Raw genomic sequence first — 16,996 nt, 5'->3', positions numbered from 1 at the left:
AAAACTGGAGTAACATAAGCATTGTAGATCATAGGAAATCTTAAAGTTCAATGCAAATTCTGTTTCCACGAATCTGGGTATTTATTTATAATTTGGACTAAGAAGATCAATGACCATGACATTGTACTTCGCCCTTGAAGAAGCATGTATAGTTTTGATTCATAATGAAACTGAGGAAGCCTTGATTTGACATTTTTTTATTAAAACATGAGATAAAAGAAAAAGTTAGGTATCTGTCGGTGTATCAGGAACCGGGGGTCCCTTGGTCCCGAGGCCCGGCCAGCCATCCGCCACATGGCGTCATTCCACGAGGTCCCTCCTAGAGGATGAGAAAAGCTCAAGTCCCAGGAGAAGATGCTCGGAGCCACAGTCGGTGGGCCCCGAGCACCCCAGTTCCCCGATAATCCACAGAGCCTAAAGTACAGGGAAGAAAGTGCTCGGGGAGGTGCCCGGTCACCCCCGAGCACCCTAGTCCCCCGACGATCAAAAGAGCTAAGTTCCGGGAGAGAGTGCTCGGAACTGCGTGCGGCAGCTCCCAAGCGCTCGGTTCCCCGAGAATCCGTGTAAGAGTGCTCGGGAGAGAGTGCTCGAGGCTACACGTGGCAGCCGCTGAGCACTCGGTTCCCCGAAGGATCGTGCAATAGTGCTCGGGAGAGAGTGCTCGGGGAGGTGAACAGTACCCCCGAGCACTCGGTGCCCCGACGACCAAGAAAGGCCCCCCAGGGGCCCGCCGATGAGGTGTCCACCAGTTAGAGGTCCGAGGCCGCATTTAATGAGCGTGCGTGGCCTGACATCTCCAACTGCTCCCGCCGCGGTGTCAGTTCCTGCCATATTTTGGCAGAGAGGCGTGGTGCTATTAATTGCACGGGTCCCGTCCCGTATCATCCGGCTTGTCTCGGGATAACATCGCGAGGATCAAGGTGTTCCGTCTGCCGCCCTGCTGTGGCAGAGGAACAAGACAGGACGGGCACGCCGGGTTGATCTGCGGTTGCCCGGTGGGCCCTCTCCACGGCGCCCATTGCCAGGGCGTTTATGGTGACAGGTGACCGGACGTGCAACGTTTTTTTCACCCCCGGTCATTTCACCTAGAATAGATGATGACGCCTTTCCCAGTCATGGCGTCTTGGAACTTGTGCCCCCTCCTTCCCGTTCGGCGCATGTCTCGACCGGCAGGTACTTAAAAGAGTCGGCAACACAGAAGAGAAATCCATCCAACAATAGACCACAAGGATCGAAGGGATAGATCCAGAGCCAGAGGATACGCAGAACAACACAAGGCACATGACACAGTCCTTGCCGAAGAACAAGGAGCCTCAGGCTCTTAGTTAGGCCAATATTCTTGTAACCAGCAACATCCTCAAGGAATTTCCTCAGGACAGTTATTGCATCCATACAGGAGTAGGGTATTACGCCCCCGTGCGGCCCGAACCTGTCTAAATTCCGGTGCATTTACTTCTTCCTACACTAGGTCATCACCCCCACCACCGGTCGTTGCATTCATTCCATTTATTTCTCCGATGAACTTATTCAGGATTATCCCCCCGGCCGAATCTCTAAAAAGGGGTCTCTCGGGATCCCTGCGACAGGAGTTAATCCTCCGACAGCTGACGCGCCAGGTAGGGGGAACATCCTTGGATCTGTTTGTTTGTTTTCTTCCACAGAAAAAATGGCCGGTGGGCACCGCCTCCTGCCTTCCGACTCCAGTTCCAGCGGGGAAATGCAGCCCGTCGCACAGGAGGCCCTAGCCGCTGCTGCGTCCCAGTAGCAGCCGCGATCTGCACGCGCGGTGTTCTGTTCCCAAGGGGACCAAGGCGCTGGGTCCAGCAGGGCCGCCGCCGCCACCGGTGCACCATCCGACCCCCAGCTGGTGGTCGAAACTCCGGCCGCCAGGTCCGCCTCTGGACAGCGCCGGGTGCCTCTCCGACGTAGGCTCGCTTTCAGCGAGGCCGGCCCCGGGAGCGCGCTGCTTGTGGCGCACGCTCTCCTCAGGTATGCGACGCCGGAAACCCCGGAGGGCCGCTGGATCCAAGAAGTCGCTGCCCTGGTCGGCACTGCTCGCCGCCAGGTGCTGGCCAAGAGTTCTCGCGCCACCACCCAGCGTGGCGCCACCAGAACCGGCCCATCAACGGGCAACGTTCGCACAGGCCGGGGGGCCTTCAGGTGGAGCGCCGCCCCCCTGGCCGCGTCCGAAGCCCAGGACCTCCGCTTGCATGTCAACGAGCGGAGGGGCCACGAAGATGTGCGCGTCACTCTCGAGCGCCAGCGGGAGACCTGGCAGGAGGCCGAGGCTGAGGACCAGGCTTCCTCTTTGCCAGCCCACGATCGCTAGGATTCCCCGGCTCGTCGGCGTTCACCGCCAAGGAACGCCACCCGCGCCACGGGGTACGGCACCGGCTGCCGTGCCTTCTCTAGTGAGCTTCGACGGGTCAAATGGCCCTCCAAGTTCCGCCCTGAGCTGTCGGAGAAGTACGACGGGTCCATCGACCCCGTTGAGTTCCTCCAAATATACACTACGGCCGTCCAGGCGGCCGGTGGCAGTGAAAAGGTAATGGCAAATTATTTCCATGTTGCCTTGAGGGGCTCTGCCCGTTCTTGGCTCATGAACTTATCCCCAGGATCTATTAGCTCCTGGGACGACCTCTGCCACCAGTTCGTGGCTAATTTTCAGGGCACATTCACGCGCCCCGGCTTGGAGTGCGACCTCCGTGCCGTCAAGCAGCAGGAGGGGGAGACGCTGCGGCACTTCATCCAGCGCTTCAGCCAGGTCCGCAACACCATCCCACGGATAGCCCCCCATGCTGTCATCGTCGCCTTCCGGGAGGGCGTCCGCGACGAGCGGATGCTCGAGAAGCTAGGTACGCATGAAATCGAAACCACTGCGGAACTCTTCGCACTGGCCGACAAGTGCGCTAAGGCGGCAGAGGCCTGGGCTTGGCATGCTCCGCGCCCCGAGCGCCCCGCCGCCGACCAACCAAGTTCTTCCCGCTCCGACAGGCGGGAAAAGAAAAAGAGAAGAAAGCGTGAAGCCGTTCCTGTCGAACCGGCCCAGGAACCCGCCCATAGGCCGATCCAAGAGCCCGACCACCGGCAAGAACGCCGGGCGGCCGCCGACAGACGGCCTGCGCCCGCGAGAGCCCCGGCCAGGGCCCCTCCTAGACCGGCTCCAGCGAGGGCCCCGGCACCTGCAAGGGCACCAGCTCCCGCAAGAGCCCCGGCACCCGCCTGGGCTCCTGCTCCAGTGAGGGCCCCCGCTCCCGCGGGACCCGAGCCAGGCAAATGGTGCCCCATCCACCAGACCAGATGGCACGATCTCACGGAGTGTCGTACGGTCAAAGGCCTCGTCGAGCAGCGCCAGAGGGAGCGCGATGAGTCCCGCGGGGGAGGCGATGTAGAGGCCGCCCCCGGCAACGCCGAGCTTGGCTTCCAGGAACCCGAGCATACCGTCGCCTTCATCGACGGAGGCGCTTACACGCTTTCCTCGCGGCGTGGCATCAAGACCATGCGGCGCGAGGTGTGCTCGGCAACCCCGAGCGAAGAGGCCGCCAGGCCCCTGAGGTGGTCGGACGCTCCGATCACGTTCAGTATAGCCGACCACCCCTCCAGTACTGCAGGCGTGGGGCGACTACCTTTGGTAGTGTCCCCCGCCATCTGCAATGTCAAGGTCGGTAGAGTGCTGATCGATGGGGGCGCAGGCCTCAACCTCCTCTCCAAGGAGGCCTTCGAGAAGCTGCAGGTGCCCTCCAGGCGCCTAAAGCCGTCGCTTCCATTCTGCGGAGTGACACCCGGGCACTCCCTGCCCCTTGGGCAGGTCGAGCTACCCGTAACCTTCGGGAGTCGGGACAACTTCCGCACGGAGAACATCCTTTTCGGCGTCGCGGAGCTTCCCCTCCCCTACAACGCCATCCTCGGGCGTCCGGCGCTTGCCAAATTCATGATGGCCGCGCATTATGCGTATCTCACGGTCAAGATGTCAGGCCCAGCAGGCCCCATCTCCGTGACCGCCGACTCCGGTGGCGCCGTTTCCTGCGCTGAGCAGTCGTACCTGGCCTTGGCCTCGGCTCAGGCTAAGGTCGAGGGTCGCCAGGGGGACCCGGGGCCCTCTTCATCCAAACCCCGACTCACCGCCGACGCCTCTGTTCCCACGAAGGAGGTCGTGGTGGGCGAAGACGCCTCCCAGGTCGTCCGTATCGGCGGTGACCTGGACGGCAAATAGGAAGGCGCGCTCGTCACCTTCCTCCGGGCTAACGCTGACGTGTTTGCATGGCAACCGTCCGACATGCCCGGGATCCCTAGGGAGGTGATTGAGCACCACTTGGCTGTGCGCCCGGACGCATGCCCGTGAAGCAGAAGGTCCGGCGGCAGGCGCCTGAGCGCCAGGAGTTCATCCGGGAGCAGGTCAGCAAGCTCCTTGACGCCGGATTTATCCGAGAAGTCCTCCATCCCGAGTGGCTGGCGAATCCAGTTATCGTCCCGAAAGCCAACGGCAAGCTCCGCATGTGCGTGGACTACACCGACCTAAATAAGGCTTGCCCTAAAGATCCTTTTCCCTTGCCCCGCATAGATCAGATTATAGATGCAACCGCGGGATGTGATCTTTTGTGTTTTTTAGATGCAAACTCTGGATATCACCAGATTCGCATGGCCATAGAGGATGAAGAAAAAACTGCTTTTACCACAATACCTTTTGGTTTGCGCAATGCTGGGTCTTCTTTCCAGCGCGCTATTCGCATCACCCTTGATTCGCAGGTTGGCCACAACGTCGAGGCCTACATCGATGATCTCGTGGTCAAGTCCCGAGACCGTGCCACCCTGCTCGACGACCTTGCCAAGACTTTCAACAATCTCCGCACTACCCGCCTAAAGCTCAACCCCGAGAAGTGTGTCTTCGGGGTACCCGCGGGCAAGCTCCTCGGTTTCTTGGTTTCCAGCCGAGGAATCGAGGCCAATCCAGAGAAGATCCGGGCCATCGAGCAGATGCGACCCCCGGCTCAACTCAAGGAGGTCCAGCGTCTCGCCGGCTGCATGGCGGCCCTCGGGCGCTTCATCTCCAAACTTGGGGAGCGGGGGCTCCCTCTCTTCAAGCTTATGAAGAAAACCGGTCATTTCGACTGGACGCCGGAGGTCGAGCAGGCCTTCCGCGATCTGAATAAGTACCTCACCTCACCACCCGTGCTGGTGGCTCCATCCGAAGGCGAGCCACTACTACTCTACGTATCGGCCACTCCTCAGGTCGTAAGCATTGTGCTGGTGGTGGAGCGCGACGAGTGCGCGGGGCCAGGTGCTGGGTCCCAGCTCCCAGCCGCCCCCGGGCACTCACCCGTCCTCGCGGCTCCCCCCGAGCAGGGGGTCGAGCCTGAGAACTCGGCTCCTCCCGACCAGGGAGTAGAGCCCGAGCACCCGGTCAGCCCCGATCACGCCGCCGAGCTGGGGGCTGCGACAGCCCCTCGGGTGAGGCCGCAGTCCGGGCCCGCCGGGTACAACGACCGGTGTACTTCGTCAGTGAAGTCCTCCGGGAGGCCAAAACAAGGTACCCCCAGGCTCAGAAGCTTCTCTACGCCGTGCTCATCGCTTCCCGGAAGCTGCGCCACTACTTCCAAGCGCACAAGGTCTTGGTGGTTACCACGTATCCACTGGGACCTATCCTCCGGAACCGAGAAGGCACCGGGCGTGTTGTCAAGTGGGCGGTGGAGTTGGCGGAATTCAACTTGCACTTTGTCAGTCGCCAGGCAATCAAAAGCCAAGCGCTCTCTGACTTCGTGGCAGAATGGACACCCGTCTCCGAGGTCGTCCCAGAAGAAATTTCTGCATATCCCAGGCACGATGCGCCCGGGTATTGGATCATGCACTTCGACGGTTCCCTCTCACTGAAAGGCGCGGGGGCCGGAGTGGTTCTCACCTCCCCAACGGGTGAAGAACTCCGGTACGTCGTGCAGCTGCAGTTCCGCGCATCCAACAACATGGCGGAATCCTATCGCTCGAGTTGCTCAAGTAGTAGTCCGGAGCCTAGGCCCCAGGGGCGGGCTGTCGGTGCTCGGTCTAGTCTGTCATACCCGGGCGCCACCGAACCATAGGACCTCTGGGTTATGCCTCTGTCCGCTCTTGTCCGCCGATCTGGGTATTCGAGAGGTCTCGGGTCGAAAACGAGAGCAGTCTATAACAAGTACCGCACTAACAGAGCGCACCAAACAAGGATTTTCTCCATTCTCTCTTAAGTCACAGATCGATAATCAAGGCAAAAGCAGCTCGACCGTGAGGGCCTCGATGCCTAGGTCGTTGCTCGGCCCCAAGGGTCCTCGGGTGGTCCTACTGCTTAAGCATGAGTGGTCGAGATCACCCGACCCCAGGCTCCTCGCGCGCCCCTTGATGCTCGAGCGCCCCGGCTAAGGGAACCAAGTCCCCGGGCACCCCGAGCTCGGAGCGCATACCCCTCCTGAATCGGTTGGCCGAAAGGCCGACAGCTGTCCGGTGAGTGGTTAAACTCAGAACGAATTTACGTTCAATAATATTTTGTTCCCGAGTCGTCCTCGGAGGCCCTCGTATTCTAATATGCCCGGTGAGATGGTCTCCTCGCGCACAAAACCCTACCGTGTGTCCACTTTTTCCTAGAACGACAGAACGGTCCGTAGAAAGGTGTACCGTACGTGCGGTAATGTCTGAACGGACTCCGGCACGGGAATGAAGAGCCGGGGGCGCTTCCCCCGGTCCTCCGGCGCCGCCGCCGCTCCGCTGCCGGCGGTGCCTCCTCCTCCGGTGCGACGGCTGCTGCCTGCAGCGGCCCCACCGCTGGCCTGCGGCTCGCCGCTCGCGGCGCCCGGGCCACCGGTCCGCACCGGACTGCTCGCGGCCCCCTCGCTGGCCGCCTCATCCAACCCAGGGAGCTCGGGGGCCTCGGGGCTCCGGCTCCTCGGCCGGTCGACGAGCCCTTGGGCGTCGAATTCCGGCAGCTTCGCCTGGATCGCCACGCGCTCGGGGTTGGCGCAGAGCGCCATTTCCCTCCACGGGAGCTCCGCCCGGCTCATGTCCTCCACGCCGGTCACCACCCGGATCATGCCCCTCAGCTCCGCCGGGCCTAGGTCCTAGCTTGCACCGATTTGGGTCCGGGTGATGTCTTCGGGCCCGGTGTAGAGCCAGCAGGGCCGGGCCCGCTCCCGCAGGGGCGCCAGGAGGCGGCGCAGGAAGTCCGCCACCACCATCACCGAGGTCAGCCCGGCGTCGCGCAGGAACCTGATGCGCTCGAAGACCGGCTCCAACCTCACGTCCGATGGCGGCGGTACCTGCCATGTCAATTTCTGGGGCTCCGCCGCCACCTCCGGTAGGGCGAGACGGTCATGGGGGTCGACGTCGACGTAGAACCAGTCCCGCCGCTACTCCTCCCATTTGCTTCGCAGCACCTGGGGGATGTACCGCTCTCCCATGCCGTCCCGCAGCCGAAGGTTGCAGCAGCCCGCGACGTCCGCCGTGGAATAGCCTCTCTTCTTCCCGACCGATCGCAGGGTGAAGAAATGCCGAAGAAGCGTCACCGACGGTGCCACTCCCACGAACATCTCGTAGAAGTGCACCACCAAGACGACGACTGAGTTGGGGCTCAGATGCACCAACTGAACGCCGTAGGTGTCGAGGACTTGAAGAAAGAATGTCGAAAACGGCGGCACCAGTCCCGCCACCACGAAGGATGTAAACAGGACGATGCGCCCGGGGTGAGTCGTCGCCGGCGGGAAGCTCGACGGCGTCACCTTCAGGGCCCCCTGCTGGCCCTCGGGGACCAGCAGCTTCCTGACCCTCTCCGCCACCTCCTCGTTCCTCAAGCGAGACTCCGGTAGTACGCTGTCGGGAGTCCTATCGCGGCGGCTTCCCCCAGCTCTCAGCATCTCGTCGGAGGGGGAGGTTGTCTGGGTGGTGCAAAGAGAGAGTAGTGCTCTGATCGCCTAGGGGATTCTAAGGGCTCAGGAGCGCGAAGGAAGCAAAAGCAGGATCGCGAGATGGCGTTGTCGGAGGGTGAACTCCTGTCGCAGGGATCCCGAGAGACCCCTTTTTAGAGATTCGGCCGGGGGGATGATCCTGGAAAAGCTTGTTTGGGAAATAAGCGGGAACGGAAACAAATGCGATGGCTGGCGGGAGATGATTGCCCTAATGCGAGGAAAAGATAGGTGCACCGGGGTTTAGACAGGTTCGGGCCGCACGGAGGCGTAACACCCTACTCCTGTGTGAGCGCTATATTTATCCTTGAAGGGAATTCTTCAAGGATGTATCTGGTTCTAAGGGGAGAGCCGTTTACAAAGAGCTTGAGGCTCTCGTGTTCTAGCTTGGCTTGAGCTGGTTCGAGCGTCTGCGTCCTCTTCTTCACACACTTTCGGTTCCTTCGGTCTTGTTCGTCGGGGGGTCTTCTTTTACGTGTTCTCCATCCTTTCCTTTTATAGGCGCGCCGACCTCAACATATCCTGAATGGGAAAGAGGGGATGCGAATGCCAAGGTGCAACGGAGAAAGGCGCAATCATTTCGTCTTGGCGAAGTGACAGGGGCGGTGGAGAAATGCGGCGCGCATCCGACCACCCGCCACTGTGGAAGCCCTCGGGCGCCATAAAGGGGGCCCACCGGGCAGCCTCAGAGGTGCCCGGTGCGCCCACCCTGTCTTGTTCTTCTGCCAGGGCAGGGTGGCAGGCGGAGCGCTTCGATTCTGGCAACGTTATCCCGAGGCACCTGGATGAAACGGGACGGGACCCGTGCATTTAATGGACCCACGCCCCCCTGCCAGTGCATGGCAGGGTCTGACACTGGGGCGTGGGCAGCTGAGAATGTCAGGATGTCAGGATGTCAGACCGCGCGTGCCTATTAAATGCGGCATTGGGCCTTTGACTGGATGACACCCTGACGACGGGACCGTTCGGGTCGTTGAAGGATCTTGCGCGAATCTTCGGGGAACCGAGTCCTCGGGGGCTGCCACGTGCAGCCCCGAGCACTCTCCCCCGAGTACTTGAGTGAGACCTTCGGGGAACCGAGTCCTCGGGGGCTGCCACGTGCAGCCCCGAGCACTCTCTCCCGAGCACTTCGGTGGGACCTTCGGGGCACCGAGTCCTCGGGGGCTGCCACGTGCAGCCCCGAGCACTCTCTCCCGAGCATTTCGGTGGGACCTTCGGGGCACCGAGTCCTCGGGGGCTGGCACGTGCAGCCCCGAGCACTCTCTCCCGAGCACTTCGGTGGGGCCTTCGGGGCACCGAGTCCTCGGGGGCTGCCACGTGCAGCCCCGAGCACTCTCTCCCGAGCACTTCGGTGGGGCCTTCGGGGCACCGAGTCCTCGGGGGCTGCCACGTGCAGCCCCGAGCACTCTCTCCCGAGCACTTCGGTGGGACCTTCGGGGCACCGAGTCCTCGGGGGCTGCCACGTGCAGCCCCGAGCACTCTCTTCCGAGCACTTCGGTGGGACCTTCGGGGCACCGAGTCCTCGGGGGCTGCCACGTGCAGCCCCGAGCACTCTCTCCCGAGCACTTCCTTCTTGGTATTTGGGCTCTGCGGATCATCGGGGAACTAGGGTGCTCGGGAACCAGAGGCGGCGGCCCCGAGCACCTTCTCCCGGGACTTAGCTTCTTCTTACCTTGCAGGGTGGTGACATATGGTGGATGGCCGGCCTGGCCTCGGGACTTAGGGACCCCTGGTTCTGAATACACCGACAGGCGTAAAGAGGGGGTCGGATCGCTCCCCTCCCCCTTTTATACCTCAGAGAATTCAAACGTCTCCTGCCACGGCGCACTCGGCGGGACGGTTTCCTCGATCGACGCAACTGCCAGGCGAATCTCCCACAGGTCGTGCGGTGTCAGCGGTTGCCAGGCGTATTTTCCTCGATCTGCGCGGCAGCCGCGCGTGCCGCCCGTCCCGTTGTCATGCTCGTCGGGAGTTGTGTGGGCGCGTGTCCATTTGTCTCCCCGTTGGGCCATACCAAAGGCCCAGATCGAGGGGGCCACCATCTGAAAGCTTGCCAAGTGGCGTCCGCGCCGGCTTCGACCTCGTTCACAGACGAAGGGCCCATCCGCAGTCTCCGTGCCATCGCTTGCCAATGGGCCCGGGGGCTACTGTCGGTGTATCAGGAACCGGGGGTCCCTGAGTCCCGTGGCCCGGCCAGCCATCCGCCACATGGCGCCATTCCACGAGGTCCCTCCTAAAGGATGAGAAAATCTCAAGTCCCGGGAGAAGGTGCTCGGGGCCACAGTCGGTGGTCCCCAAGCGCCCCAGTTCCCCGATGATCCACAGAGCCTAAAGTACCGGGAAGAAAGTGCTTGGGGAGGTGCCCGATCACCCCCGAGCATCCTAGTCCCCCGACGATCAGAAGAGCAAAGTTCCGGGAGAGAGTGCTCGAAACTGCGTGCGGTAGCTCCCAAGCGCTCGGTTCCCCGAGGATCCGTGTAAGAGTGCTCGGGAGAGAGTGCTCGGGGCTACACGTGGCAGCCCCCGAGCACTCGGTTCCCCGAAGGATCGTGCAAGAGTGCTCGGGAGAGAGTGCTCGGGGAGGTGAACAGTACCCCCGAGCCCCCGGTACCTCGAGGACAAGGATATGCATTCTCGGGAGAGAGTGCTCGAGGAGGTGAACAGTACCCCCGAGCACTCGGTGCCCCGACGACCCAGAAAGGCCCCCGAGGGGCCCGCCGATGAGGTGTCCACCAGTCAGAGGTTCGAGGTCGCATTTAATGAGCGTGCGTGGTCTAACATCTCCAACTGCTCCCGCTGCGGTGTCAGTTCCTGCCATGTTTTGGCAGAGAGGTGTGGTGCTATTAATTGCACGGGTCCCGTCCCGTATCATCCGGCTTGTCTCGGGATAACATCGCGAGGATCAAGGTGTTCCGTCTGCCGCCCTGCTGTGGCAGAGGAACAAGACAGGGCGGGCACGCCGGGTTGATCTGCGGCTGCCCGGTGGGCCCTCTCCACGGCGCCCGTTGCCAGGGCGTTTATGGTGACAGGTGACCGGGCGTGCGGCGTTTTTTTCACCCCCGGTCATTTCACCTAGAAGAGATGATGACGCCTTTCCCAGTCATAGCGTCTTAGAACTTGTGCCCCCTCCTTCCCGTTCGGGACATGTCTCGACCGGCAGGTACTTAAAAGAGCCGGCAACACAGAAGAGAAATCCATCCAACAATAGACCACAAGGATCGAAGAGATAGATCCAGAGCTAGAGGATACGCAGAACAACACAAGGCACAAGGCACAGTCTTTGCCGAAGAACAAGGAGCCTCAGGCTTTTAGTTAGGTCAATATTCTTGTAACCAGCAACATCCTCGAGGGATTTCCTCAGAACAGTTATTGCATCCATACAGGAGTAGGGTATTACGCCCCCGTGCGGCCCGAACCTGTCTAAATTCCGGTGCATTTACTTCTTCCTGCACTAGGTCATCACCCCCACCACCGGCCATTGCATTCATTCCATTTATTTCTCTGACGAATTTATTCAGGATCATCCTCCCGGCTGAACCTCTAAAAAGGGGTCTCTCGGGATCCCTGCGACAGGAGTTAATCCTCCGACAGTATCGTTCTGATACTAAACGGGAAAGTAACCAGACAAACTCTGCAGAAATGATTGAGTACTCTGTCGTAGTGAAAAGTCCAGTATATCTTAGAGCTATGAAAACCATTTGCTAATACATTATTACCTACATTTTCTCATAGTATAATTTTTGCTTCAGTCAAGCCTGTAATCTAAGGCATAGAGGGGTAAAAAAAAAAAATCAAAATTTAAGAATGCCTTAACATAGACTACCAGAATTAACATCCAAGGTTAGAAAGATGATAGTGGCATATGTTAATAGTCATGCGACAGTGCTCAGGGGTCTACCGCGCAATGTTTCCAGTTGATTTATGAACCCAAAAGCTAAGCACAGACGTTTAGTGTACTTCACCAAACTGAAACAGCATGTCAACAATTTCGGTACCTACCCACCCTACCAACTCAGTGTTTCTTTGTGGAGCTAACAGCCAACGCTGAAATATAATTCAAACATACAAATTCTAAATGTCCAGATAGATAGGTTTGTCTTTGACTTAGGTTTTTTTTTTCATTGCTTCGAGCAAAAGAACCAACAAAATTAACCACCGGCTAATATTTGCAAAGCTAGCTCAGTGTCACTGCATAGAGGTAACGGTCAACAATTTGTTTGCACCAATAATTAGTATGTCTAAGCTAAGAAGATATCAACAACAACGTCAACAACAAAGCCTTTGTCCCAAGCTAGGAAGATATAATACCTATAATTTTAGATACTTGAAATTCTGTAAGTAAGAAATTGGAGGATGCAATGAGAATGAGCAAAAATATTCTGTGCACTTGATTAGTAAAATTGTAAATTAATAGTCGATTTTCCAAATACTGTTCTATGGTTATATGACAAAAGAAGAAGTGTTAGGAGGCAGAGTATGGTATTGAATTATAAATCTGCAGTGTGTTGATAGAGAAAGTTATTTTAGGGGGTGATAATGCTAGATCATGATATTTTACGAAGTTTGATAAACACACAAAACTAAGCAACTGTTCGTGCTTTGTCTACCAACTGAGTTATTTGGTATGGTGGTGTCATTTCCTTGCCTGGCAATCCTATACACAGGCATATTCTCAACTTCTTTTTGTTTATGGGCAGAGGTTAGTTTTGTTGTCATCGCACAAGATCTCTTCAGCTGAGGTCATTTTATCATCTCTACTTATTTTGTGGACTTCTCCTTGCCTTCAGATGCGGGCTATGCATAAAGAGATCTAATGATGGTAATGACCAGCAGCACAATGAAGCAAAGGTCATTGGCTTCACAAAGTTGGAGGTTTCATGAGAGTGCCAGGGCAACTCACGTCCAGAAACTCTAGTTCAATTTACTACCATGTGACGACCCAACTGTACGCATCTATGTTTACTGGGTGGTGTGGATCACTTCATTCTGCCAGGTTAAGAAGAGATATATTAACCACTTCATGGGGCATTGGCAAATTCAAACTTACTTGGGAAATTGATCGAACAGGTAGTGAGCGTTCCTAGTATGCATGAGAAATTCAAGCACCTGGGCATTTCTTTCTTACTCCTGGGCATTTCTTTCTTACTCGAGAAGACGGCACTGGATATTAACGCCTGATGATGAAAGAGAGAGAAGGAGGAGGAGGCTCACCTCACTACAGGTTATCAGAACAAGGTAACAAATTTGTAATTGTATGATTTGGAAACCTCTCATTCCCTCTCAACCGTATTTCTAAATATATGTAGACTGCAAGCTCAGCAAGCCAATTCAGAATCTGCCTATAGAGGAATGTCTGATGTATTCTGGAGAACCCTACAGCATGAGGGTATTTCTGGATTCTACAAAGGAATTGTGCCGAATCTCCTTAAAGTGGTGCCTGCTGCAAGTATCACGTATCTAGTGTATGAGGCAATGAAGAAAAATCTCTCTCTTGATTAAATTCTGGAGTTGTTTTGCAAAAATCAGCCATCATTATTAACATGGCTGACTGTAGAGATAATGACAATACATGAATTTACTGGTTGAATAGTTCCTTTTTGAAGTGAAAGATGGTGCCTTCGGTATAGAGCTGGAAGCTATGGTGTCATTTTCCTCATACTTTTGATTCAACAGAAATGAAGTGATAATCATGAGATGTCGAGGCATCATGGCTGGCATACTGGTAACAGTCCTACAAATTACCAATTCTCACATGGGCAATTGATCGAACAGGTAATAAACGTTCCTAGTATGTATGAGGAATTCAAACACCTGGGCATTTCTTTCTTCCTCGAGAAGACGTCACTGGATATTGTTTATAGCGTGGACGATGGGAGTTACAGAGTATGAGACACTTGCCTTGGCGATGACGGTGTCGGAGTCGCCGAGGGAGAAGGTGCAGGCACCGTCGTGATAGCTGCCGCTCCGGCCACGGTCTACTGCCTCTACCTCCTCAGGACCAACCCTTCCGTGGCAGCGAGCTCCGGCGCAGCTCCATGGGTCTACGGCGTTGCGTTCGGATGCCTCGGGGCAGTGCTGCTCGTCGCCGCGGCCTCGGGCTCCTGCTTCCTGGTGCAGTGGAGGCGAGCGCGCGCGGCGGTGGAGGCGCTGGCGGCGGCCACAGCGGACAGCAGGAGCAAGCGCTCGCCGTTCGGCACGGCCAGTTAGGCGGCCTCCGCCGTGCAGAACCGCGCGTCCACCACTGCCAGCGCCGCGTGCACCACCTCCATCTCGCCGCCGAGCGCGCATAGGCACAGACACAGATAGGGAGGGACCTACGCGCCCGCACGTCGCTGGCGCGCTGCTGCTGGTGCGAAGGCAAGCAGGCTCGAATGGGACGACGGATCGGACTGGGCCCATCGTGAGGTCGCCACAGGCTGCAGGGAAGGACGACGCGGTCTGCATCCATTGGCGCACCGCCGCCGCTGTGTCAAGCCGCCGTTGCAATCGCGTCTCTCCGCCACCGATCTGTATCTTGCCCTTTGCATCTTGAGTTATACCTTAGTGTTTCTTCTGGCTTGCAACCGATCTTCACCAAAGCCTCACAGAGTCACAGTGGGTCACGATTTGGGAACACAGCCGATCGAGGGTTTGTTTGGGAGTTCTCAGCATAGGAGCAACGCGAAGTTTCGCAGTGGGCACACACAATTTGGGGCATTGGCGTTTGAGCTGGAGCCTTCTAAAACAACCTAGAAAGCAGCGCAGGTCACCTCCAGAGCGCCGTGGCACGGGATGTTGGGACGGGAGATGTTCCGCCAAACGATTTTGATCCAACGGCCCCCATCTGGTGGGTGACGTGGCGCAATGAGGGAGCGAGAAAGCGTAGCGCTTTAATATATAGAGATATAGAGATATACAATATCTGTTTGCAAATAATAGGTGAATTTTTTTAAAGTCAAACTTTATTTACTTTGATTAACATTTAATCAAATTATAAGAATGTCTAGTGTATAAAAATTATACAATTAGATTTACAATTTAAAATGATTTCACACTATATATGTTTTGTAGCTATAAATGATATATTTTATAAGAAAATCTTAGTCAAAATCCAACGTCGAAGACCAAACTCAAAATAAACACGCATACTATTTCTGAACAGAGGGAGTAAAAATTTTAGATTTTTTGATCAATTTTTATACATTTTGAAATCAATTTTGTTCACTTATAAGGTAACATATTATATTCCTAGAATACCATAACAAGTCGTGTTAGGAGCCAGATTAGAGAGACGAAATGAGAGGTTATGGCATGGCGAAGGGGCGATGGCGTTGGCCATGGAGGCGATGGCCGGACTAGGGACAATGAGTTGGTCTGTGCGAGCGTAAGGGGAGAGAGAAAGAGAGATAGGGAGAAATTCCTCTAGATCTCTTTATGTTTATTGATAGATCCATCCTTATATAGAGATGGTAACTTAACCTTTAAAAATCAAGGTAACTTAGATCACTAAATACCTATCACATTGGTTCTTATAGATTGAATCCAATCTAATTACTATCCCTTCCTTTAATTAAAAACCTTCCTATTTATTAAATGTGTGGGACACCTAGGCTCACATGGCTGGACTAGCCAGCCACTTCCTTGCCGCAGCTCCCCTTGTGACCCTCCCTACCTGTTGAAGCAGCTCGTGCTCAAGCTGCAAAGATGGATATAATTGACGAAGTGTAGAGACATCCTCCTAAGATATTTTTTAAGCCGGTTGATCCTTCCATTGTACCGAGACCTGCAGGGGTACCTCCGGAAAACCTTGCACGTAGAGCTTTGTCTGTACTTGACACAACACATCCTTCATGAATAAGGGGAAAAGGTGGAGGATGATCTGGAGGCTGTACGTTGTGTTTTTTAAGAATACCAAAATATGGAAGACATTGTGAATATGGCTGTTGATTGGAAGCTCAAGGCAGTAGGCCATCAACCCAATTTTGTCAAGAATTTTCCCTTAGGAGCACCGCTATTGAAACTGTTGTGCGGGATAACAAGCGAAGCCACATCCGATCACCTGGACTGAAAGTCACATTTGTATGCTTGCGATTATAATATTTTTTAGTAAAGTTCCGTGCTTGAATTAGACACTCTCTCACAGTCAGTTACAACGCATCACCATCATCCAATGCAATAGTGTACCTAAAACTAGAATTCTTGCTTCACCCGTATCATAAGTGCGAAGAATATGAGGGTTTCCTTAAAGAGTAGAGTGATATTAAGTCTTGTAGTATATTCCGTCTATAGAAGCCATCATACCCAATATTTGGGTTTATCTCTAGTCAAACTATGAAGATATTTTTTTTTTCTTAACAGTACGACTCCATCTGCACGGTCTTCGTTGGAGACCTGGAGCTAGGTGCGGAAAAAAAATTAAGATGCATAGCAATCACATTATTGACAGCTTTCGATTGTCCATCTGCTTGTGGTGGTATGCTTAGTTCATATCTAGTCAGATGCCGATAATTCAAAAAGTTCCTTCTAAATTTTGCTAGTGAAAACCACATCACTGCCCCTTAGAATGGAGAGTGATATCCCATGTAAGCGAGCAAGGATTGCAGCCATGTATGAATGATGTAGAGGTATGAAGTGAGCATATTTGGAGAAACGATTCACTACAGTAAGGATAATTGATTTGCCAGCCATCCTTGATTAGATTTTAATGAAATCCATAGCAACATCCTCCTAAATTTGACGAGGAATGTCCAGACTTCGAAGAACCTACTGGATGAAGATGGCTGGTCTTATTTTTCTTGCAAGTGACAGTCACGGATGTAATTGAGAACAAGTTGATGTGCTTGCGGCACATAGAAATCAGCACGTGGGCCTTGAAGTGTATTTTTTGAATACCTTCATGAGCCGAGTCATGTATACCATCCAAAATTGTCTTGAAAATGAACGTCAAATTCATTTGCTTTCTTGCCGATGATTTGTAAATCACCAATCTTACAAATATGTGATTATAGTAGGAGATACTCCATCTTGCCGAATCGTGTATTGAAAGACAGAGATTTATACAGGCTGAGGCCTTCCGAAAGATAATAGCTCTATATTGATAT

This window comes from Phragmites australis, chromosome 19 (genome assembly GCF_958298935.1).
Source record: "Phragmites australis chromosome 19, lpPhrAust1.1, whole genome shotgun sequence".
Lineage (NCBI taxonomy): Eukaryota > Viridiplantae > Streptophyta > Magnoliopsida > Poales > Poaceae > Phragmites > Phragmites australis.
Note: the sequence above shows the minus strand (reverse complement) of the source record.